The sequence below is a fragment of the Schistocerca serialis genome, chromosome 2 (genome assembly GCF_023864345.2).
Source record: "Schistocerca serialis cubense isolate TAMUIC-IGC-003099 chromosome 2, iqSchSeri2.2, whole genome shotgun sequence".
Classification (NCBI taxonomy): domain Eukaryota; kingdom Metazoa; phylum Arthropoda; class Insecta; order Orthoptera; family Acrididae; genus Schistocerca; species Schistocerca serialis.
Window position 1 is genome coordinate 13,848,596 of NC_064639.1, and position 24,726 is coordinate 13,873,321.

At 42.1% G+C, this 24,726-nt stretch overlaps 1 protein-coding gene across 1 annotated transcript in view; it reads left to right on the forward strand.

Moving 5' to 3' along the window:
• LOC126456739 (molybdenum cofactor biosynthesis protein 1-like) overlaps positions 1-24,726 on the forward strand; it is a 181,345-nt gene that overhangs the window by 24,199 nt on the left and 132,420 nt on the right. The window lies entirely within an intron of this gene.

A 24,726-nucleotide genomic window follows, 5' to 3' on the forward strand; every position in this document is an offset into this window, starting at 1 on the left:
GTGTGAAACTTATTAGAATTAAAATGAAGCCATAGTGAATTATTACATTCCAAAAATAATAATTATTGTGCTCTTTCACCCCAAAATAATACATTCATTAGGTAATATATACTTTTAATTTCAGAAATTTTTACAACAGCTCTGGACTTCACTGCCTCGATGAATTTATTACATGTGTCAATGAATGAGGGTTGATAACACTGCTTTAGTCATTCAGTTGTTCGTCATGTGATATTCGCAATGTTCTTAATAACTTCTTATGTAAAGTTCTATCATCAAAAAGATAATCTACGTAAGTTTTAAAAGTCGCGAATCTTTAAACAACAACTTGAAAATGGGTATATCAGTATTTTGTATACATTCTAGCATTGCTAGATTTACTTTTAAATTTTAAAGTATATGAGCAGATTGAGCTACTTTCCATCCAGAAAATTTGCTGTTGGCAAGACCTCACTACAACAAAAAATGGTCTTTCCGGAGTCAAATGCTAAAGAATTCATAAATACCAGCATTGTAAGTGATACAAACAGGTATTAAGCAACGGGCATAAATATCGTTCTGCTTGATGAGAAAAAAAGGTAGGTAGATGAAAGAGTAAATTGGGTGCAAGGATTGAACATAAACTCACCCAAATTGCAAAGGTTTTTTTTTTTAAAAAAAGAGAATTACAGATAAAGAGTTTTCTAGAATGAGATTTTCACTCTGCAGCATAGCGTGCACTGATATGAAACTTCCTGGCAGATTAAAACTGTGTGCTGGACCAAGACTCAAACTTGGTGATCGTAATGCCAGACCTGTGTTGCCATTTTTGGAGGTAAATCTCGTATCTGGAAAGAGATGACAGTTAGGGTACTATGGGCGAGCAGCTGCCATCAATTTTTGATGGTGCAGAACCCACAATAGTGCAACTGCTGCCTAGTCCAAAGGCACCTGTTACCAGTCTTACCCCACAATAGTGTATCGAATCCAGGCGTAATGTCGAAGCTATAAAAAGTCATATGAGAGATTCCTGTAATCTAGGTGTGACTGCACCAATGCTGCATACAGGCATATCAAACTAGAGTGGACCACACCGCGGTTGGTGTCGCTGAGGCATAGAAGAGCATTCAGGTGCGACCTACATGTCTGCTTTAGTTGACAAAGACGGGGAAGCCATGTCAACTAGGCATCAAAGACCGGTCCTAAAAAACACAATGACAGAAATGCATAACGTAAGTCATGGCAGCCAAAAAATGGATGCTATGAGTGAAAGCCCAGGATTGTGCTTGGTGTATTGCTCCGTGCATTCTGCCTCCAGCAATAGCCGTCGCGGACGAACAGAAAAGATGGGGACACCATATGTCATGCAGCTGCCGCCAGATCATTGATAGCCACAAAAAGGAGAGCGACACTCAAAACAGAACCTTGTTCAAGCCCCTTCTTCTGCAGGGGGGGATGCTACAGGAGGCACCAACATTTACCCAAAAAGTGAGACATGGAAGAAAGTTCTGGATACAAATCAGGAGTGGGCCATGGAGGCCCCACTCCTTTAAGGTGGCAAGGACGTTATGGCACCATGTGGTATCATAAGATATATACGCAGATCAATGAAAACTGCAACAAGGAACTGATGCTGAGCAAAAGCTGTTCAGATAGCACACTTCAAGTGGACTAAATTATCTTCAGTAGAGCGCCCTTGGCGAAAAGCACCCTGGATCGAAGCCAAAAGATCCGGGGATTCAAGGACACAATACAGCCTTCGACTAACCATATGTTCAAATAACTTGCAGGACACTGAGTAAACAATCTGGACGACAGCTGTCCGTTTGAAGAGGCAATTTATCTGATTTCAAAATTGGAATAACAGCATTTTCTCGCTACTGGGGAGAGAATTCTGCATTGCACCAGGAATGGTTAAAGAAAGGCCAGGTACACTGATGGAAAATTTTGCAACGCCAAAAAATAATTAATGTAGAGTAATGAAATACCAGGAATATATTTGTTGAGACAACGTATGTAAAGTGATTAATGTTGCAGCATCAGAGATCAATGTAAGTGTGAGATAAGCCACTGCAAATGTAAAAGTAAATGCTGGTATGCTGTTGTACTCGTGTCATGTGTCAGTTTGTGGGATGGAGTTCCATGCTTGTTGCACTTGGTTGGCCAATATAAGGACAGTTAATGATGTTTGTGGCTGGGTTGAAGCTGTCATCAGATAATGTCCAATATGTGCTCGATTGGAGGTAGAGCTGGTTAGTGTTGACACACTATAGCATGTTGGCTTACAACAGCAGTATGTGAGCAAGTGTTATCCTGTAGGAAAACACCTCCTGGAATGCTGTTTGTGAATGGCAGCACAACAGGTCAAATAACCAGACGGACATACAATTTTGCAGTCAGCGTTCGTGGGATTCATACAGACAGTTTTGTCAGTGGAAAAGCGAAAGCCATTGTCGATGCTCCAGGAGTAAAGACAATCAAGACATTGCTGAAGATGCCACTAAGTGAGACAGGTTCATAGAGAACTGCAATAGAATGCAAAATCGTCAAAAAAAGGGAGCGGGAGATGTCCAAGGAGGCAGACCCCATACGTACTTCGAAAACTCGTCTTTTAAAAGTTCCTCAAGGAGATGGGGCAGTTGGCCCCATGTGTAGAGAGTACAAACGATACTAGTCCTCCAACAAATGTCATAGACTTTCTCCAAATTGAAAAACACAGCCAGTCTGGGATTTCCACAGAAAACCATTCATGACATGGGTAAACAAAGTGGGTGATGGCCAGAAGGAAGTTGTTTGTCCTTACTGGGCTTAGGTGTGGGTATGACAGTGGCTTCATGACAGTGGCTGGAAAACATGCCCTCTGCCCAGGTCCGGTTGTATGTATTAAGCAAAAAGTGCTTGCCCACAAGAGAAAGGTGCTGCAACATTTGAAAGTTAACAGTGTCTGGTCCAGGGCGGAGGATTGAGATGAAGTGAGAGCGTGATCTAGCTTCCTCATAGTAAAGGCAGCACAGTAACACTCATGATTCTGAGAACAGAAGGGTATTGCCCGAGTCTTCTCTGCTCATTTCCAATAGAGGTAGGCAGGACAATAGTGGGAGGAGCTCAAAATTTCTGCAAAATGGCGACCCAAGGTGTTGGAGATAGCAATAGGGTACACGATGATATTGTCTGCTACTGTCAGGCCGAAAATTGGGGAATGGATCTTGCTCCCAGAGAACCGTCGGAGGTTGGTGCACACGAAGGTAGAGGGGGGGGTGAAACTGTTAAAAGAACTAGTGAATGAAGTTCAGCTACCTTTTTGGTTATCCTGAAGAATGCGAATTGCATCGCAGCAGGCTTCAGTCCACCACAGGACTGGGACACAGCATGGTAAAGAGGAAGTGTGAGGAATGGAATGTTCTGCGACGGTAAGGATAATGTTTGTAAGAAATTCCACCTGGTCTTGACAACTGCGGAAATCGTGTTCGTTGAAGGTCGCCAGGGAGGAGTAAAGTCTCCAGTCAGCCTTAGTGGGCTGCCATTTCGATGTGCACAGAGGTGGGGTAGGAGTCAGCAAATGGATAGCACACAGGAAATGGTCGCTCGAGTAGGTGTCAGAGAGTACGGACCGTTCAAGATGATGTGCAGGACGGGCAGTGAAGAAGGAAAGGTCCAAATGGGAATAGGTGTGTGACGAGTCTGAAAGCAACATGGGTGCTTCTGTGTTAAAGAAGACAAAGTTAAGTTGATTAAGAATGGCAGCGAAGAGTGCACCTCTCGGATAGGTTCTGGAAGAGCCCCAAATGGGATGGTGTGCATTAAAGTCCCCAAGCAGCAGAAATCGGCGAGGAAGCTGCCCAATAAGCTGGAGGAAGTCGAACCTGGTGACATCGAATGACGGAGGGATGTAAATGGTAGAAAGGGAAAAGCTCAAGTGAGGAAGGAAAAGACAAACTGCAACAGCTTGATGACTGGTAGTCAGGGAGATGGATGGGTTGACTATGAATGTCATCCCATATGAGCAGCATGACTCCCCCATGAGACAGAATGCCAACCTCGAACAGAAGGTCAAAACAGACCAGGAAGAAATGCGAAAGCTCAAAGCAGTCGTGAGGATGCAATTTTGTTTCCTGAAGGCAGAGTACAAGTAGAAGCTGCGATTCTAAAAGCAGTCATAAATCCTCTTTGTTGGATCAAAGGCTGCAAAAGTTCCATTGGAGGACAGTCACGATGAGGACAATACGAAGGGGTGTCACCTCGGCAGCTGCCGAGTGCCAGTCTGCAAAAACTCGCTGCTACAGGGCACAGAGGCAAGAGGATCCTGCTCCATGAGGTCCTACAGAAGTGTCGGCTTTCTTCTGCTGTTGAAATGAGGAATCCAGGGCATGTTGTCTGTAGTTCAACAATGTCTAGATGATCAATACTGCAGTTCGATTGCATCTGCGTTATTACTTTGTGCCAAGAAGGGCTCTCAGCAAGGGTAGTGTCCAGGCATCGTGGCGTGAACCGTGGCAATGTTGTTCGGACATGGAGGAGATACAGAGAGACAGGAACTGTCGGTGACATACCTTGCTCATGCCACCCGAGGGCTACTAATGCAGGGGGTGACTGCTACCAATGGATTATGGCTCTGAGGAACCCTGACAGCAATGCCACTGTGTCGAATAATGCTTTTCGTGCAGCCACCGGACGTCACGTTACGACTCAAACTGTGTGCAATACGCTGCATTATGTGCAGTTTCACTCCACACATCCATGGCGAGGTCCATCTTTGCAACTGCAACACCGTGCAGCACGGTACAGATGAACCCAATAACAAGCTGTATTGGACTGCTCAGGATTGGCATCATGTTCTCTGCACCAATGAGTGTCACATATGCCTTCCGACGATTGTCAGAGATGTGTTTGGAGGCAACCCCGTCACGTTGAACTCTTAGACACACTGTCAAATGAGTGAAGCAAGGTGGAGGTTCCCTGCTGTTTTGGGTGGGATTATGGGGGGCTGATGCACACTGTTGGTGGTCATGGTAGGCACCATGACAGCTGTGCTATAAGTGAATACCATCCTTATATTAGAACAAATAAGCCCTCGGTCACAAATATTAAGTCAAAATTGACCAGGTTTCGATGCTACTATGAGCGTCATCTTCAGAATAAGACTAACTGTTCTAAAATATATTAGGTATATAATACATTAATAAAATTAAAGTTTGTACTGACTGGAAAAGATGCAGTACAAACTTTAATTTTATTAATGTATTATATACTTAATATGTTTTAGAACAGTTAGTCTAATTCTGAAGACGACGCTCATAGTAGCGTCGAAACCTGGTCAATTTTGACTTAATATTTCTGACAGAGGGCTTATTTGTTCTAATATAATTCTGACATGGGCACTGAACCTTAGCAGCTATGTTCAAAGTTTTATGAATGCCATCCTCCGACCAATAGTGCAGTCATATTGGCAACATATTGGCGAGGCATTCGTCTTCGTGGATGACATTTCGCATCCCCATTGTGCACATCTTGTGAATGACTTCCTTCAAGATAATGACATCACTCGACTAGAGTGGCCAGCATGTTCTCCAGACATGAACCCTATCAAACATGCCTGGGATAAATTGAAAAGGGCTGTTTATGGGCAATGTGACTTGCCAACCACTCTGAGGGATCTACGCCGAATCGCCGTTGAGGAGTGGGACGATCTGGACTGACAGTGCCTTGATGAACTTGTGGATAGTATGGTACGACGAACACAGCCATGCATCAATCCAAGAGGACGTGCTACTGGGTATCAGAGGTACCCGTGTGTACAGCAGTCTGGACCAACACCTCTGAGAGTCTCGCTGTATGGTGGTACAACATGCACTGTGTGGTTTTCATGATCAATAGAAAGGGCGGAAACGATGTTGATCTCTATTGCAAATTTCTGCACAGGTTCAGGAACCGAGGAGATGCAAAACGTTTTTTGAAGTGTGTGTGTATGTATGGGATAGGCATCAGTTGTTTGGTAAGTGGTGCTTAGGTGTGTGTGTGTGTGTGTGTGTGTGTGTGTGTGTGTGTGTGTGTGTGTGTGTGAGAGAGAGAGAGAGAGAGAGAGAGAGAGAGAGAGAGAGAGAGAGAGTGGAGGGGGGGAAACCGTGGTTGGTAAGACCTTTTCCCTTTTTGTAAGAGTGTAGTGGATTTGTTTACGGTTCATTGAGGTAATTTATGTTTGATTAATTTGGTATTATTTTTTGGGGGTATTTATTTGCTTATATCGGTGGGTTTTATGGAGTGTGGTCTGGTGTTGTTGATTTGTGGCAGTTGGTAGTATTGTGCACCTTGGTTGAGCTATATAGGTCAAGTGAAATTTGCAGTACCAGGTTTTTGTGTCTGGTTTCATGGTATCTCTGGCTATGTTTGAGCGGTATAGACCAAGTGAAAGTTTCAGTGTATGTGTGGGTTTCTAGTATCACTGTCTTCATTGGAGCTGTTTAGTTCAGGCAAAATGTATGACACCAATAGCTGTTTTTTGCAGTTTTGGGGTGGGATGATTGTTGAGGGTTTGTTGAGGATTTTGTGTGCATAATTTTTGGTTTGATATTTATTTTGGAATGGTGTCATGATACTTATTGTTGTGTGTGCTGATTGACACTGCCCAAAACCCCTACTTCGAGCGGTTCCCCCATTAGTTTCACTTTATTTCTGGTGTTAAATATTCCACTTGTTAGGGCCTGTTTATGTTTGTTCATGGGTGTAGTGACAGATGTCGTGGTCTCCATATTGAAAATGCTTGAAATAGGAGTGTCAGCATCTTGAAGATGCCACGGGTTAAAGCAAATAAGAGAACAAGAACTTTTGGTAATCCCCTGCTGCCTATGTCTGTAAAATATGCTAACAACAAATTATGGCTAGTGCTTCTCTGCTCGAATTGATAATTATGAAATTACTTGTAGATTTGTTATGTCAGGGGTAAAACAGCGATTTTGAAAATATCCACTGCTTGTCCTATACTATTTAGCTGCTATTTTTATATAATACTTCAAACAAAACATTCATGTAATGGGACACAGACTACTGTCAGCTCTCTATATATGGTTAAAGTCAGGATCTATATAATAGTATTAGTATGCAGAATTTACCTTCTGGAGCCCAGGTATTCTTATAAATTATGGACACCTTGTCTCATGGGGTATTTTTTTACTTCATTTTTAAGGATTTGGGGATTTTTGTTTGCCTGTCCGTCTCTTGTCATACAGTTACACTTTTGTAGCAGAATATAAAGCTGTAATCTGAACCGTACGGAGAGGTGCACAGTCTACATGGAAATATGCCATTGGTACTTGAGGGAACATAGATATATTAATGCTTAAATTCACATCATTGATTTTCCACAATAGTATTTGTTTTATAGTCTGTTATAAACCAGCGTTTGGCATTCTGTGTCATCCTCAGACAATTTCTGATGATGTCCTAAAAAGCCAAAATCTGATTCATAACGAACTGTAAAATAAATGACTTTGATCATGCTGAGCACCACAGCTGAGACCAATATTAATGATTATATGTGTTATTACATATTTATCATGTTGCAGTTGGTTTCACTGATTGAACATCTTCAAATTGCCCATTTGTGTCATGACTTTACACATGTAGGCCACCTGAATATGTTCAGTGAACAAATCTGGTCATAACACAATAAATGTGTAATAATACAGCTTAGATGGTTATTAATATGAAATACATATTATTGTGGCACATCAATCATGTATATTTCCAGGGTTGCCGCATGTTCTGGAAATCAGGGAATTTCAAATGTATCAGGGAAATTTGAAAAGAGCACTGGAAAAATCTTGTTTTTGTCTCAGTAGATGAAATGGTTTATTTACTGAGATGTCATGTGTCATCACTGGCTGCATGCAGCTGAGTACGTGCGTAACTTCCCTACTCCCTTATTCTTACTGCTTTTCCCCTTTATACCACTCCCCTCGAATTGCAGTCAGTACCGCCACCACTTCTTGCCACTAGCCTAGCAGCTATCGATGAGAGACAGGGAGACAGGAGGAGTGGTTATTTGAATCTGATTCTCAGAGATTGTTGACGCATCAGCCAGAGGTGGTGATCACGTATACATGAGTTGTGTCTGGGTGAGTGTCTGAATATCTGTGTGCTCCTGTTTTGTGACAAAGGGTATGGCGGAAGTTTAGTTGTGAGAATGTTATTGTCTTTTTTACATGCCTGGATGTGGCTCAGCAATCATCTTTAGCGTGAGTTGCTACTATCCTCATTAGTGTTGATTCTCAGAGTATTTGTGCAACTCACCAGCTATACAACCGGCAGGCCGGAAAGGACAGAAGGAAGACTCCCTTGAAGACTTGCTACATCCCTCCAGCCAATCAACACATGAGTCTCCCTCTGCCAACTGGAAAGGCTCGAAAAAGTCCAACAAAGGCAAATGGTCTTCTCTTTCGCTGACCCAAAGATCCTCTTTGACGGTGTCGCCATGTGATACCTTCTCCTGGCCGGCCTCCATGTCGCCAGTGTGCCCCACCAACCTTTCTTGTGCCCTGGATTCCTCATGTCGACAGCAGAAGAAAGCCGACACTTCTGTAGGACCTCATGGAGCAGGATCCTCTTGCCTCTGTGCCCTGTAGCAGCGAGTTTTTGCAGACTGGCACTCGGCAGCTGCCGAGGTGACACCCCTTCGTATTGTCCTCATCGTGACTGTCCTCCAATGGAACTTTTGCAGCCTTTGAACCAACAAAGAGGATTTATGACTGCTTTTAGAATCGCAGCTTCTACTTGTACTCTGCCTTCAGGAAACAAAATTGCATCCTCGCGACTGCTTTGAGCTTTTGCATTTCTTCCTGGTCTGTTTTGACCTTCCGCTCGAGGTTGGCATTCTGTCTCATGGGGGAGTCATATGGGATGACATTCATAGTCAACCCATCCATCTCCCTGACTACCTGTCATCGAGCTGTTGCAGTTTGTCTTTTCCTTCCTCACTTGAGCTTTTCCCTTTCTACCATTTACATCCCTCCGTCATTCGATGTCACCAGGTTCGACTTCCTCCAGCTTATTGGACAGCTTCCTCGCCGATTTCTGCTGCTTGGGGACTTTAATGCACACCATCCCATTTGGGGCTCTTCCAGAACCTTTCCGAGAGGTGCCCTCTTCGCTGCCATTCTTAATCAACTTAACCTTGTCTTCTTTAACACAGAAGCACCCATGTTGCTTTCAGACTCGTCACACACCTATTCCCATTTGGACCTTTCCTTCTTCACTGCCCGTCCTGCACATCATCTTGAACGAACCGTTCTTTCTGACACCTACTCGAGCGACCATTTCCTGTGTGCTATCCATTTGCTGACTCCTACCCCACCTCCGTGCACATCGAAATGGCAGCTCACTAAGGCTGACTGGAGACTTTACTCCTCCCTGGCGACCTTCAACGAACACGATTTCCGCAGTTGTCATGACCAGGTGGAATTTCTTACAAACATTATCCTTACTGTCGCAGAACATTCCATTCCTCACACTTCCTCTTTACCATGCTGTGTCCCAGTCCTTTGGTGGACTGAAGCGTGCTGCGATGCAATTCGCATTCTTCGGGATAACCAAAAAGGTAGCTGAACTTCATTCACTAGTTCTTTTAACAGTTTCACCCCCCCTCTACCATCGTGTGCACCAACCTCCGACGGTTCTCTGGGAGCAAGATCCATTCGCCAATTTTCGGCCTGACAGTAGCAGACAATATCATCGTGTACCCTACTGCTATGTCCAACACCTTGGGTCGCTATTTTGCAGAAATTTTGAGCTCCTCCCACTATTGTCCTGCCTACCTCTATTGGAAATGAGCAGAGAAGACTCGGGCAATACCCTTCTGTTCTCAGAATCATGAGTGTTACTGTGCTGCCTTTACTATGAGGAAGCTAGATCACGCTCTCACTTCATCTCAATCCTCCGTCCTGGACCAGACACTGTTAACTTTCAAATGTTGCAGCACCTTTCTCTTGTGGGCAAGCACTTTTTGCTTAATACGTACAACCGGACCTGGGCAGTGGGCATGTTTTCCAGCCACTGTCATGAAGCCACTGTCATACCCACACCTAAGCCCGGTAAGGACAAACAACTTCCTTCTGGCTATTACCCACTTTGTTTACCCATGTCATGAATGGTTTTCTGTGGAAATCCCAGACTGGCTGTGTTTTTCAATTTGGAGAAAGCCTACGACATTTGTTGGAGGACTAGTATCGTTTGTACTCTCTGCACATGGGGCCAACTGCCCCATCTCCTTGAGGAACTTTTAAAAGACGAGTTTTCGAAGTATGTATGGGGTCTGCCTCCTCGGACACCTTTATCAAGGAAAATGGTGTACCTCAGGGTTCTGTCCTGAGTGTCGTCGTCTTTGCTGTCGCCATTAACCCTACAATGGCCTGTCTCCTGCTGGGCATCTCTGGCTCTCTTGTTGTTGACAATTTTGCTATCTACTGCTGCTCTCCATGAACCTGTTTCATTGATTGGTGTCTTCAGCAATGTCTCGATCATCTTTACTCACGGAGCATCGACAGTGGCTTCCGTTTTTGTACTGACAAAAACATTTGTATGAATTTCTGGCAGCACAGCTGGTTTCTCCCACCATTTTTACATCTTCGGCCTGTTGCTCTTCCATTCATTGAAACTACAAAATTCCTGAGGCTCCTGCTTTATACAAAACTATCTTGGTCCTCCCATTTCATGCTCCCTGCAGCTTTTTCGATGGGTGTGAACCCTTCACCATCTTGGCTTCGTGCGGCAGTCCATCTTCACCTTGACCTTCATTCACTTTCTAAAGACACTGCACCAGGCTCGCTCTATTGCCTTCAGTTTCACGACCTATGCATGGAATTTTGCAATAGTATCATTGTGTACACTGATGGCTCTTTGACTGACCATGGTGTCGGGTGTGCCTTCAACGTCAACCAACATTTTTTGGTACTGACTTCTGGCACATTGCTCAGTATTTACAGCAGAGCTCTTCACCCTGTATCAGATCATGGAGTACATCTGGTGACATACTCTTTTCAACTGTGTCACTGCTCAGACTCTCTCGGCACCCTTCAAAGCCTCTGTGCACTGTGGACTGTCCATCCCTTAATGCACCGGTTCCAGGAAAGCTTCCACTTGCTCACTTTTTATGGAGCCACTGTGATGTTTATGTGGGTTCCAGGTAATATCGGTCCAAGAGGTTGCTGACACTGCTGCCAAAGCTGCATTCCTCGTACTTCAGCCCAATAATTCTTGCATTCCCTCTGATGATCTCTTGTAGCTTTCTGTCAGGAGGTGGTGTCACTTTGACATCGACACTGGTCCTCCATTCATAGGAATAAGCTCTTGGCTATTAAGCCTCTCCCAGTGGCTTGGACAACCTCCTCTCAGTCCTCCTGCGGCGAGGTCATTTTAACTAGGTTGCATATTGGGCACTGCCTTTTTAGCCATCACCATTTGTTAATTGGTGCTCCCCCACTACTTTGTGCACATTGCACCCAACTTTTAACTGTCTGCCGTTTCCTGAGGGGATGCCCTTTTTTTTTTACCGTTTACGTTCCCGTTTGGGTTTGCCATCTGAGTTATTGGCCGTTTTAGTGAACAATGCGTGGGCTGTCGACCGTGTTTTACTTTTTATCAGTTGTAGCAATATGGTGAAGGCCATTTAATTTTTAGTTCGGGGCCTCCATTTCCCTATTGCGTACTTCGTAGACCTTTCTCCACGTCCCTGTTTATAGCTGTCCTCTCTTCTGTCATTAAACGTTGACATGTAATCATTTTTAACTCCTCTCTTCATCTTTGTGTTTCACAGTTTTGGCATGGACACATATGACCCTAGTTGTTTTTGCGCCCTAAAACAAAATGGGGGAGAAATACAAAGCCCTTACATTCTTTTGTTGACTTATGTCTTTACCTCTCCTCGAGACCTCAAAATTTGTCGGGGAAAAATTCTAAAATGTGTCTGTGGAATCAGAGAAATATCAGGGAATTTCACTTGGAGAAACTTGTGGCAACCCTGATTTTAGGTTTTTATATATGGAAATTATTTTTGCTTCTAGTATTGCAGTTCTGAATTGCTGAGTTCATCTTAAACCAACTCTTGTTATTAATCACAAATACCATTAGGGAATATAACTTCTATAGGCATGTAAGTGTGAGAATCCATGGGTCCCTGAAGAAGCTTTTTCAAGATGTAGAATAAATATTTTTTTCCGCTTAGCTGAAGTACCTCAGAAGATTATGCCATATGAGTAAACTGAGTGAAAGTGTGTTAGCAATCCTTTGTCCAGTTTCATACAGTAAGAGATTTCTAAGCACAAAATGGGCGGAACTGAGCTTCTCGGTTAACTGACCCACATGCTGGTCTCACACGTGATTGGTATCTGCATACCCAGGAACTTAGAACACGGGAGCCTAATTGCCCATTTATCCCCCCCCCATGAACCATGGACCTTGCCGTTGGTGGGGAGGCTTGCGTGCCTCAGCGATACAGATAGCCGTACCGTAGGTGCAACCACAACGGAGGGGTATCTGTTGAGAGGCCAGACAAACGTGTGGTTCCTGAAGAGGGGCAGCAGCCTTTTCAGTAGTTGCAAGGGCAACAGTCTGGATGATTGACTGATCTGGCCTTGTAACATTAACCAAAACGGCCTTGCTGTGCTGGTACTGCGAACGGCTGAAAGCAAGGGGAAACTACAGCCGTAATTTTTCCCGAGGGCATGCAGCTTTACTGTATGATTACATGATGATGGCGTCCTCTTGGGTAAAATATTCCGGAGGTAAAATAGTCCCCCATTCGGATCTCCGGGCGGGGACTACTCAAGAGGATGTCGTTATCAGGAGAAAGAAAACTGGTGTTCTACGGATCGGAGCGTGGAATGTCAGATCCCTTAATCGGGCAGGTAGGTTAGAAAATTTAAAAAGGGAAATGGATATGTTGAAGTTAGATATAGTGGGAATTAGTGAAGTTCGGTGGCAGGAGGAACAAGACTTCTGGTCAGGTGACTACAGGGTTATAAACACAAAATCAAATAGGGGGAATGCAGGAGTAGGTTTAATAATGAATAGGAAAATAGGAATGCGGGTAAGCTACTACAAACAGCATAATGAACGCATTATTGTGGCCAAGATAGATACGAAGCCCACACCTACTACAGTAGTACAAGTTTATATGCCAACTAGCTCTGCAGATGACGAAGAAATTGAAGAAATGTATGATGAAATAAAAGAAATTATTCAGATTGTGAAGGGAGACGAAAATTTAATAGTCATGGGTGACTGGAATTCGAGTGTAGGAAAAGGGAGAGAAGGAAACATAGTAGGTGAATATGGATTGGGGGACAGAAATGAAAGAGGAAGCCGCCTGGTCGAATTTTGCACAGAGCACAACATAATCATAACTAACACTTGGTTTAAGAATCATGAAAGAAGGTTGTATACATGGAAGAACCCTGGAGATACTAAAAGGTATCAGATAGATTATATAATGGTAAGACAGAGATTTATGAACCAGGTTTTAAATTGTAAGACATTTCCAGGGGCAGATGTGGACTCTGACCACAATCTATTGGTTATGACCTGTAGATTAAAACTGAAGAAACTGCAAAAAGGTGGGAATTTAAGGAGATGGGACCTGGATAAACTAAAAGAACCAGAGGTTGTACAGAGATTCAGGGAGAGCATAAGGGAGCAATTGACAGGAATGGGGGAAATAAATACAGTAGAAGAAGAATGGGTAGCTTTGAGGGATGAAGTAGTGAAGGCAGCAGAGGATCAAGTAGGTAAAAAGACGAGGGCTAGTAGAAATCCTTGGGTAACAGAAGAAATATTGAATTTAATTGATGAAAGGAGAAAATATAAAAATGCAGTAAGTGAAACAGGCAAAAAGGAATACAAACGTCTCAAAAATGAGATCGACAGGAAGTGCAAAATGGCTAAGGAGGGATGGCTAGAGGACAAATGTAAGGATGTAGAGGCCTATCTCACTAGGGGTAAGATAGATACCGCCTACAGGAAAATCAAAGAGACCTTTGGAGATAAGAGAACGACTTGTATGAATATCAAGAGCTCAGATGGAAACCCAGTGCTAAGCAAAGAAGGGAAAGCAGAAAGGTGGAAGGAGTATATAGAGGGTCTATACAAGGGCGATGTACTTGAGGACAATATTATGTAAATGGAAGAGGATGTAGATGAAGATGAAATGGGAGATACGATACTGCGTGAAGAGTTTGGCAGAGCACTGAAAGACCTGAGTCGAAACAAGGCCCCCGGAGTAGACAATATTCCATTGGAACTACTGACGGCCGTGGGAGAGCCAGTCCTGACAAAACTCTACCATCTGGTGAGCAAGATGTATGAAACAAGCGAAATACCCTCAGACTTCAAGAAGAATATAATAATTCCAATCCCAAAGAAAGCAGGTGTTGACAGATGTGAAAATTACCGAACTATCAGCTTAATAAGTCACAGCTGCAAAATACTAACACGAATTCTTTACAGACGAATGGAAAAACTAGTAGAAGCCAACCTCGGGGAAGATCAGTTTGGATTCTGTAGAAACACTGGAACACGTGAGGCAATACTGACCTTACGACTTATCTTAGAAGAAAGATTAAGGAAAGGCAAACCTACGTTTCTAGCATTTGTAGACTTAGAGAAAGCTTTTGACAATGTTGACTGGAATACTCTCTTTCAAATTCTAAAGGTGGCAGGGGTAAAATACAGGGAGCGAAAGGCTATTTACAATTTGTACAGAAACCAGATGGCAGTTATAAGAGTCGAGGGACATGAAAGGGAAGCAGTGGTTGGGAAGGGAGTAAGACAGGGTTGTAGCCTCTCCCCGATGTTGTTCAATCTGTATATTGAGCAAGCAGTAAAGGAAACAAAAGAAAAATTCGGAGTAGGTATTAAAATTCATGGAGAAGAAATAAAAACTTTGAGGTTCGCCGATGACATTGTAATTCTGTCAGAGACAGCAAAGGACTTGGAAGAGCAGTTGAATGGAATGGACAGTGTCTTGAAAGGAGGATATAAGATGAACATCAACAAAAGCAAAACAAGGATAATGGAATGTAGTCTAATTAAGTCGGGTGATGCTGAGGGAATTAGATTAGGAAATGAGGCACTTAAAGTAGTAAAGGAGTTTTGCTATTTGGGGAGCAAAATAACTAATGATGGTCGAAGTAGAGAGGATATAAAATGTAGACTGGCAATGGCAAGGAAAGCGTTTCTGAAGAAGAGAAATTTGTTAACATCCAGTATTGATTTAAGTGTCAGGAAGTCATTTCTGAAAGTATTCGTATGGAGTGTATCCATGTATGGAAGTGAAACATGGACGATAAATAGTTTAGACAAGAAGAGAATAGAAGCTTTCGAAATATGGTGCTACAGAAGAATGCTGAAGATTAGATGGGTAGATCATGTAACTAATGAGGAAGTATTGAATAGGATTGGGGAGAAGAGAAGTTTGTGGCACAACTTGACCAGAAGAAGGGATCGGTTGGTAGGGCATGTTCTGAGGCATCAAGGGATCACCAATTTAGTATTGGAGGGGAGCGTGGAGGGTAAAAATCGTAGAGGGAGACCACGAGATGAATACACTAAGCAGATTCAGAAGGATGTAGGTTGCAGTAGGTACTGGGAGATGAAAAAGCTTGCACAGGATAGAGTAGCATGGAGAGCTGCATCAAACCAGTCTCAGGACTGAAGACCACAACAACAACAACATCCCTACTTTTGATATTCGTATCTGTAAGTCGCTTTTATTTCTTTAGAACTGCACAATACAAGTTTTTAGGCCTTAAGCTGGTACCTGTGGATCAGTACAAGCCTGTTCTGTTATTCTCCTGAATGTTTCTGGTATGGATGAGTTTAGATCTTGCATCAATAAGTTTGTGACACTGCAAAACATTAGAGTTTTTCCAAAGCCCTCCAGTGCCCCAAGTAAATCATTTTTGTGGACTTGGCAGCAAACACTGTGTGCCACACCATATTTTATGTTTTCCCTTTTTGAGTTTAATCTTATTACTGTCTTATCATTTGTTAATGTGACCTTCCATTTTCTGTAGTTAAAGTACAACTCAATCCATGCAAGGGGAAGACTTTTAATGCCATACTATTTTAGCTCCCCCTCACAGAATTTTTTAATCTAAACAGTCAAAGGCTTTGGCAAGATGACAGGGGGGATAATTTCCACTATTTAATTCTACTGGAATTGAATTTTTGAGATATTATGTTGGATTCTCAGTATAGAACCTTTACAGAAGTCAAACTGTGTTGTTAAAAAGTTACTCTCTGAATGGTGGTTCACCATTCTAAGTGGATTTAGGTTGAAATACTATGCAGAGATGAAGAGGCTTACAAAGGCTGGAATAGGCTGGTGAGATGCACCAAAGCAGTAGTTGGATGAAGACCACAACAGCAGACTTCAACTCAGTTTATTGATGGAAATCCAGCTCTTGCCGAAATTAGCTCTCTCTCTCTCTCTCTCTCTCTCTCTCTCTCTCTTTCTCTCTCTCTCTGTCTCTCTCTCTCTCTCTCTCTCTCTCTCTCTGACACACACACACACACACACACACACACACACACACACTTCCTTCTAGCTACCACTCCATCTCTCTTACCAGTGTGTTCGCAAGGTGATGGGACATATGATTCATGCCCGGATGATATGGTGGCTCGAGTCTCACAATTTTTGATGAATGCACAGTGTGGCTTTCAACACGGCATTCTGCAGTTGACCGTCTCATTATTTTGCCCACCCATGTCATGAATGGTTTTCTGCAGAAATCCCAGACTGTCGCCGTGTTTTTCAATTTGGAGAAGGCCTATGACACCTGCTAGAGAGCTAGTACCCTCCATACTCTTCACATGTGGGGCTTCCGTGGCCACCTACCCTGTTTCCTTCAGACATTTTTAAAAGACTGAGTTTTCGAGGTGCATGAAGGGTCTCCCTTGTTGGACACCTTTATCCAGGAAAATGGTGTGTCTCAGGGTTCCATTCTGAGTGTCATTCTCTTTGCTATCACCATAAACCCTATAATGGCCTGTCTCCCACTGGGCATCTCCGGCTCCCTTTTTTTTGACGATTTTGCCTTCTATTGCAATTCTCTATGAACCTGTCTCACTTAGTGGCATCTTCAGCAATGTCTTGATTGTCTTTACTCCTGGAGCATCGACAATGGCTTTCGCTTTTCCACTGACAAAACTGTCTGTATGAATCCCACGAACGCTGACTGCAAATTTGTATGTCCGTCTGGTTATTTCACCTGTTGTGCTGCCATTCACAAACAGCATTCCAGGAGGTGTTTTCCTACAGGATAACACTTGCTCACATACTGCTGTTGTAAGCCAACATGCTATAGTGTGTCAACATATTGCCTTGGCTTGCTCGATAACCAGCTCTACCTCCAATCGAGCACATATTGGACATCATCTGATGACAGCTTCAACCGATCCACAAACATCATTAACTGTCCTTATATTGGCCAACCAAGTGCAACAGGCATGGAACTCCATCCCACAAACTGACACATGACACGTGTACAACAGCGTACCAGCATTTACATTTATATTTGCAGTGGCTTATCTCACACTCACATTGATCTCTGATCCTGCAACGTTAATCACTTTACATATGTTGTCTCAACAAATATATTCCTGGTATTTCATTACTCTACATTAATTATTTTTTGGTGTTGCAAATTTTTCCGTCAGTGTACCTGGCCTTTCTTTAACCACCCCTGGTGCAATGCAGAATTTTCTTCCCAGTAGCGAGAAAATGCTGTTATTCCAATTTTGAAATCAGATAAATTGCCTCTTCAAACGGACAGCTGTCGTCCAGATTGTTTACTCAGTGTCCTGAAAGTTACTTGAACATATGGTTAGTCAAAGGCTGTATTGTGTCCTTGAATCCTCGGATCTTTTGGCTTCGATCCAGGGTGCTTTTCGCCAAGGGCGCTCTACTGAAGATAATTTAGTCCACTTGAAGTGTGCTATCTGAACAGCTTTTGCTCAGCATCAGTTCCTTGTTGCAGTTTTCATTGACCTGTGTATATATCTTATGATACCACATGGTGCCATAACGTCCTTGCCACCTTAAAGGAGTGGGGCCTCCATGGCCCACTACAGATTTTTATCCAGAACTTTCTTCCATGTCACACTTTTTGGGTACAGGTTGGTGCCTCCTGTAGCATCCCCCCCTGCAGGAGAAGGGGCTTGCACAAGGTTCTGTTTTGAGTGCCGCTCTCCTTTATGCGGCTATCAATGATCTGGCGGCAGCTGCATGACATATGGTGTCCCCATCTTTTTTGTTCGTCCGCGACGGCTATTGCTGGAGGCAGAATGCAGGGAGCAATACACTAAGCACAATCCTGCGCTTTCACTCATAGCATCCATTTTTTGGCTGCCATGACCTACGTTATGCATTTCTGTCATTGTGTTTTTTAGGACTGGTCTTTGATGCCTAGTTGACATGGCTTCCCCGTCTTTGTCAACTAAAGCAGGCATGTAGGTCGCACCTGAATGCTCTTCTATGCCTCAGCGACACCGACCGCGGTGTGGTCCACTCTACTTTAATATGGCTGTGCAGTCACACCTAGATTACAGGAATCTCTCATATGACTTTTTATCAGCTTCAACATTACGTCTGGATTCGATACACTATTGTGGGGTAAGACTGGTAACAGGTGCCTTTTGACTAGGCAGCAGTTGCACTATTGTGTGTTCTGCACCATCAAAAATTGATGGCAGCTGCTCGCCCATAGTACCCTAACTGTCATCTCCTCTTTCCAGATACGAGATCTACCTCCGAAAATGGCAACACAGGTCTGGGGTTATGATCACCAAGTCTGAGTCTTGGTCCAGCACACAGTTTTAATCTGCCAGGAAGTTTCATATCAGTGCACACTATGCTGCAGAGTGAAAATCTCATTCTAGAAAACTCTTTAACTGGAATTCTCTTTACATATTGGCTATTTTCTTCACATATGTGGGACATGGTCTCATCTGAAAAGTGAAAGCAAGCCTGTAAAAGAAAGGGTGGGTAGTTCTCAATTCTTGAGCAGTGACCCTCTTTTTTTTTCTTTTTCTTTTTTTAAAAAAAAAAGATCCTTTGTAATTTGGGTGAGTTTATGTTCAATCCTTGCACCCAATTTACTCTTTCATCTACCTACTTTTTTTCTCGTCAAGCAGAACGATATTTATGCCCGTTGCTTAATACCTGTTTTGTATCACTTACAATGCTGGTATTTATGAATTTTTCTTTGTAGTGAGGTCTTGCCAACAGCAAATTTTCTGGATGAAAAGTTGCCCAATCTGCTCATATACTTTAAAATTTAAAAGTAAATCTAGCAATGCTAGAATGTATACAAAATACTGATATACCCATTTTCAAGTTGTTGTTTAAAGATTCGCGACTTTTAAAACTTATGTAGATTATCTTTTTGATGATAGAACTTTACATAAGAAGTTATTAAGAACATTGCGAATATCACATGACGAACAATTGAATGACTAAAGCAGTGTTATCAACCCTCATTCATTGACACATGTAATAAATTCATCGAGTCAGTGAAGTCCAGAGCTGTTGTAAAAATTTCTGAAATTAAAAGTATATATTACCTAATGAATGTAGTATTTTGGGGTGAAAGAGCACAATAATTATTATTTTTGGAATGTAATAATTCACTATGGCTTCATTTTAATTCTAATAAGTTTCACACTGTAATGAAACAATGTCTAAATGCCTCTCTCTCTCTCTCTCTCTCATTTGTTATAACTTACCGCTGTTATTTTGTATTTGTACTGCAGTCATTACATTAAAATTGGCTATATTGATTCTGCAATTTATACTATTATGTTATTGCTAAGAATTGATTTAAAGAATAAACGTATATATTTATTTGTAAGATTTTGTAAATTTATACCACTGGAACTCTTTCAAAATATTTGATTGGGTAATACTGCCAATAAATACAATGACTTTCTTTCTTCTGTTTATGATTGTAATAGATGTTGGACACTTTGACTCCAAGTATGTTATACAGAAACGCAGTGATTTTTTACAAAAGGCAAAACTATGTGTTCGAAGAATTGTGGAGAGGAGGGTACGTGATGTATTTTAAGTAGGTTATAAAGAGTAACTATAACAACAAAAACAATAAATTATTGATAAAATTATTTAATTGAATAGATAAAAAATCTACTCACCAAGTGGCAGCAGAACATACACATAAAACACTGTTGTGATTGGCAAGCTTTCGGAGCCAGTGGCTCCTCCAGATAGAAGCATTGAAGGGGAAGGAAGAAGGGTAATGGAAAAGGCCTGGAGAGTTCCAGGAAAAGGTGTAGATTTTGGGAAAGTCACCCAGAACTGCGGATCAGGCGAAAAATAGAAACGACACATGTCATATACCAGCTATTATGTAAACACAGTTCAGCTTTCTACATCTGCATGACTACCACCAAATTATCAGTTAGGATAAATGGGCATAGGCATAGTGTATATACTGGAAACTCACAATATCCTGTTGCAGAGCACGCTCTACAACATGGCATACGTGACCTCGACACTTGTTTCACCACACATGCCACCTGGATTCTTCTGCCAGACACCAGTTTCTCAGAACTCCGCAGGTGGGAACTAGCACTACAACGTGTCCTTGGCTCTCACTACCCACCTTGCCTTAATTTACGTTAATTTCTCCTGTCTCAGCCTTTCTTCACTGTAATTACTCTTTGCTTCACTCCGTTTTAGCTTTCTACATCTTTCATTGTCTTTCCCGTCTATTTTCACTGCCCCCTCCCACAGCTGTTGTATACAATACGCTTAGCTTCTCACTCTTATTAAGTCATGTACAGTTTTAGTAGTAATCTCTGTCTTGCATATTACCCTGTCTTCCACCTTTAAGCTCTCAGGTTTCCAAATCTTGCCTGATGCAGTCCCCAACAATTAGTCTTTCCTTCTCATCCTGTACGGTAAGTCACCCATGACCCACGGTTCTGGGTAACTTTCCCAAAATCTACCCCTTTTCTTAGACCTCTCCAGTCCTTTTCCTTCACCCTTCTTGCTTCCCCTGCAACCCTTCAGCCTGAAGAAGGAGTCACTGACTCCAAACGCTTCCCTATCACAACAGTCTTTTATGTGTGTGTTCTGCCACTGCTTGGTGAGTAGATTTTTTATCTATCCAATTAAATAATTTTATAAAGAGTATCTGTGTGTGATGTTTTTATTGGTATACAACTTGTTATAAACATAACTTATTTTTACCATTTAATATGTTTCCAGATATTTACCAGTGGTAAAGATGAAATTGGGTTGATTGTACTTGGTTCTGACAAGACACAGACTCCACTTGATTACCCAAATGTGAGTGTGGAATTTCCTCTTGCACTGCCTACATGGCAGATGATATCCATTGTGGAGAAATCTTTACATGAAAGAGAAATAAAAACAGATTGGATAGATGGTGTTGTTGTTGGCATGCAAGTCTTGAAAGATGAGCTAGATTAAGTATTTAAAGCTGTCTGTTTCATGACATTCCTGGAACATGTTCCAGAATGTGTGTTACACAAATCACAGTGACATAGTTGTGACTTTATAAACTTGAATCAATATGTTTTTGTAATGAAAAAGAAACAGAAGGCACAATACCTGCAGAAATAGGAAATTTGTTTGTGTGATCTTACTGTATGAATGTTTTTTACAGTTTTTCAGCTCAATAATTAAGGAGGTATTGATACAAGGCTTTGCCAAAAATCCATCTGTCACCTACAATTCCAGCCCTGTCACTGGCATTCCCTACCCCACAATATGACTGGGCCACCATGAAAGCAGCTACATCATTGTCAAATTCACTGAAACTACTGCATAGCAATTTACTTGAGTATGGCTGCTGTTGTGGTCTTCAGTTTGGTTTAAGCACTGCGTCAATACCTTCTCTTCATAGCACTCGGAGGTCGCGATCTGCGACTGTTTTTACAAATGGCAAGAGAACTTTTCCTCTAGTTGCTTGTTTTTCAGTGAAAGATTCAAATATTTTAGAATGTAGTGCCTTATGTATATCTGTTAGAATAGCCACAAGGTCTGAAAGTTATTTTCAAATGATTGAGCTCTTCTACACAGTATTGAAATTCACAGATTCTTCCAACCTGGTCCACCAATGTCTTACATACTCCTCTTCCTCCATGAATTGTTTCCAGCATTTGGAGATGAAACATTAGGCAGCAAAACGTGCCTTATAACCAAAATCTAATGAACATATAATTAAATTAACCAAAGATGTAATGTTGCACTCTCAGGTAAGACTGATCTTGAATGCAAAGCCAAAGTGGAAATTAAATGTACGCTGCAACATTCATCACACTTTTTGTTATTGAATTTATTCACAGTGCCATAAGGAGAACTGAGTTTATGTGTTTTATAGAGTCAGATACACGCTGTGGCACAGGGTGCTGTCCGTTATTCTCCTGACTATGATGTGCAGGAATGGTAGTCTTCCTTCTTCTTTGGTCTCCATAGTGAATTTGATTTTGTGGCGTGTGGAGTTCACATGTACAAAGAAGTCAAGAAGTTTGTCTCTTCCATGAGGCCAGATGACAAGTGTGTTATTTACATAACAGAAGAAGAAGAAGATGGATTTCCATTTGGATGACATCAGGGCCTCTTCCTCGAAGTGCACCGTAAACATATTCACAATCTCTGGTCAGAGTGGCCTGCCTATTGTGACTCCATCTGTTTGCGGGAGGGGGGTGTGCCACAAGTCAGTGAAGTGGGAAAGCTGACCAAGTAATATGCGTGACGTGTCATACCTCGACCGATATTGAGAACAGAATAAAAAATTCAGAGGCATTACTTTTCAGCACTCCCATGCATATTCTGTATGCAAGAAAAGCTTATGGAGCAGGTTTCTCATTCAGAAATTCTATTTCAGTGTTGGTTGTTTACACGAAGACCGTGTTAAGCATAATGGAAGAAGGAGAAATGTTTATCAGCATTCCAGATTTGGCAGTGGCAGGCTCATGGTCTGCTGAGACTCTGGTTTATTGTTTCACTATATTGCTGCTTGCATTGCTCAGAATCTCATTTTGTGCGAACATTGAATTGGTAGGTTCAGATGGGCCATGCTAAATGCCTTGCAGGGCCTCAGTAGTGCCACCCAACTAGCACCTGAGAGGGCAGACAAGTGTTCGCTCATGCGTACATGATCCTGCAGTGAAGTTGTGTACATTTAGTCAGGAAGTGGGCTTGTATACAGTGAGACAAGTATCCACACAGACAATGTGATGGCATCTGGAGCAGCACAGACTGTCAAGCCCTTAATGCAGCTCTAGAGAGAGGTGAACTGACAGCGGTGCAACTAACAACAATGCCAGACACAGGAATGGCACTGTGTCATCGTATCAGATGAGTCTCGGTTCTGCAACATCGTCACAATTGATGTACTTGTGTGTGGAGGCTCTGATGCCAACAGACCTGGCCAGATTGTACCTGTCATTCCCATGCGGGTCCAGCATGTGATGTGATGGTATGGGGTGCAACTGGATACATGTCACAACCTCTGGTTCGCATCGCCAATAATTTGGACAGCAGCCATTGCATTTGTGTTTTGTTAAGGCCTATCGCTGTGCCCTATTTTCAAGGGCTCCATGATGTTATCTTTTAACAAGATAATGCAAGACTACACATCACCTGAGCTGTACTGAGCTACCTCGATACAGAGAGTGTTCCACTGTTGCCATATCCAGCATTTTCTTCAAATCTGTCAAGTGTGGAGAACGTCTGTTCACAGAATGCCAAGAGATGGGTATGCCACCAGTCGCCAGCCACCAGTCGCCAACCACTACAGTTGATGAACTCTGACATATGACATACAGTTGAGTAGCATGAATTAATGTACCCATGGCTGTAATCCAACCTCGATTTGATATCCAGTGTGATGAGAGCTGTTCTGCTGTTCCAGTTTCAATACTGAAATTCATATATTATTTTTATGCTATCCTTACCAGATTGGACTGTGGTGTCATACAGCATAAAATATCTTACAACGTGTTGAATCAGTGATGAGAAGTGTAGAACAGCCAGCAGGGGAAAGATGTTGGCAATGAGACAGCTTTTATGTAGAACAGCAGTACAGTGTTTTACAGTGCATAATACTTCCACTGATTGAGAACAAAATGTGCAGTTTGCTGTCATCCATTTTCACAAACATAGCCTTGAAAAATAATGTTGACATTACTGTGCATTTCACTCTGAGGCATATTGCACTCTGAGAATGTTCATCGAATTCAGTTACTTTGTATTATATTTCAGTAACAGTGACATAATAGCAAATTGGACTGTATGAGTTTTTATTGATTTTTTTTCCAGAGACACACTACCATTTCTTCAGATTTATTTAATTTGGGTATAAATCCTTTCCAGCATATATGCTGTACACAAAATGTTGAACATAAAATATAGCTATCTGCTGATTTAACATCTTGCTGTTGTAACACATAGTTCAATGTATTTTACACACTTATAAACTTATTTATACAGTTATAGTAATTTATACCATTACATTAATGTTGTACCTTAATGTTCTGGAAGATGATATTATAAGGAACCTCATACTTTTCCTGGATGATAGAGTTGTCTATAATGAATTATTGCCTGAAAAAGATCTGCACAAATTTGAGTCAGATCATAACATTTCAAATTGGTCCAAAGATAGGCAACTGAGTTTAAGTTTTCAGAAATGTAAATTGGAGCACATC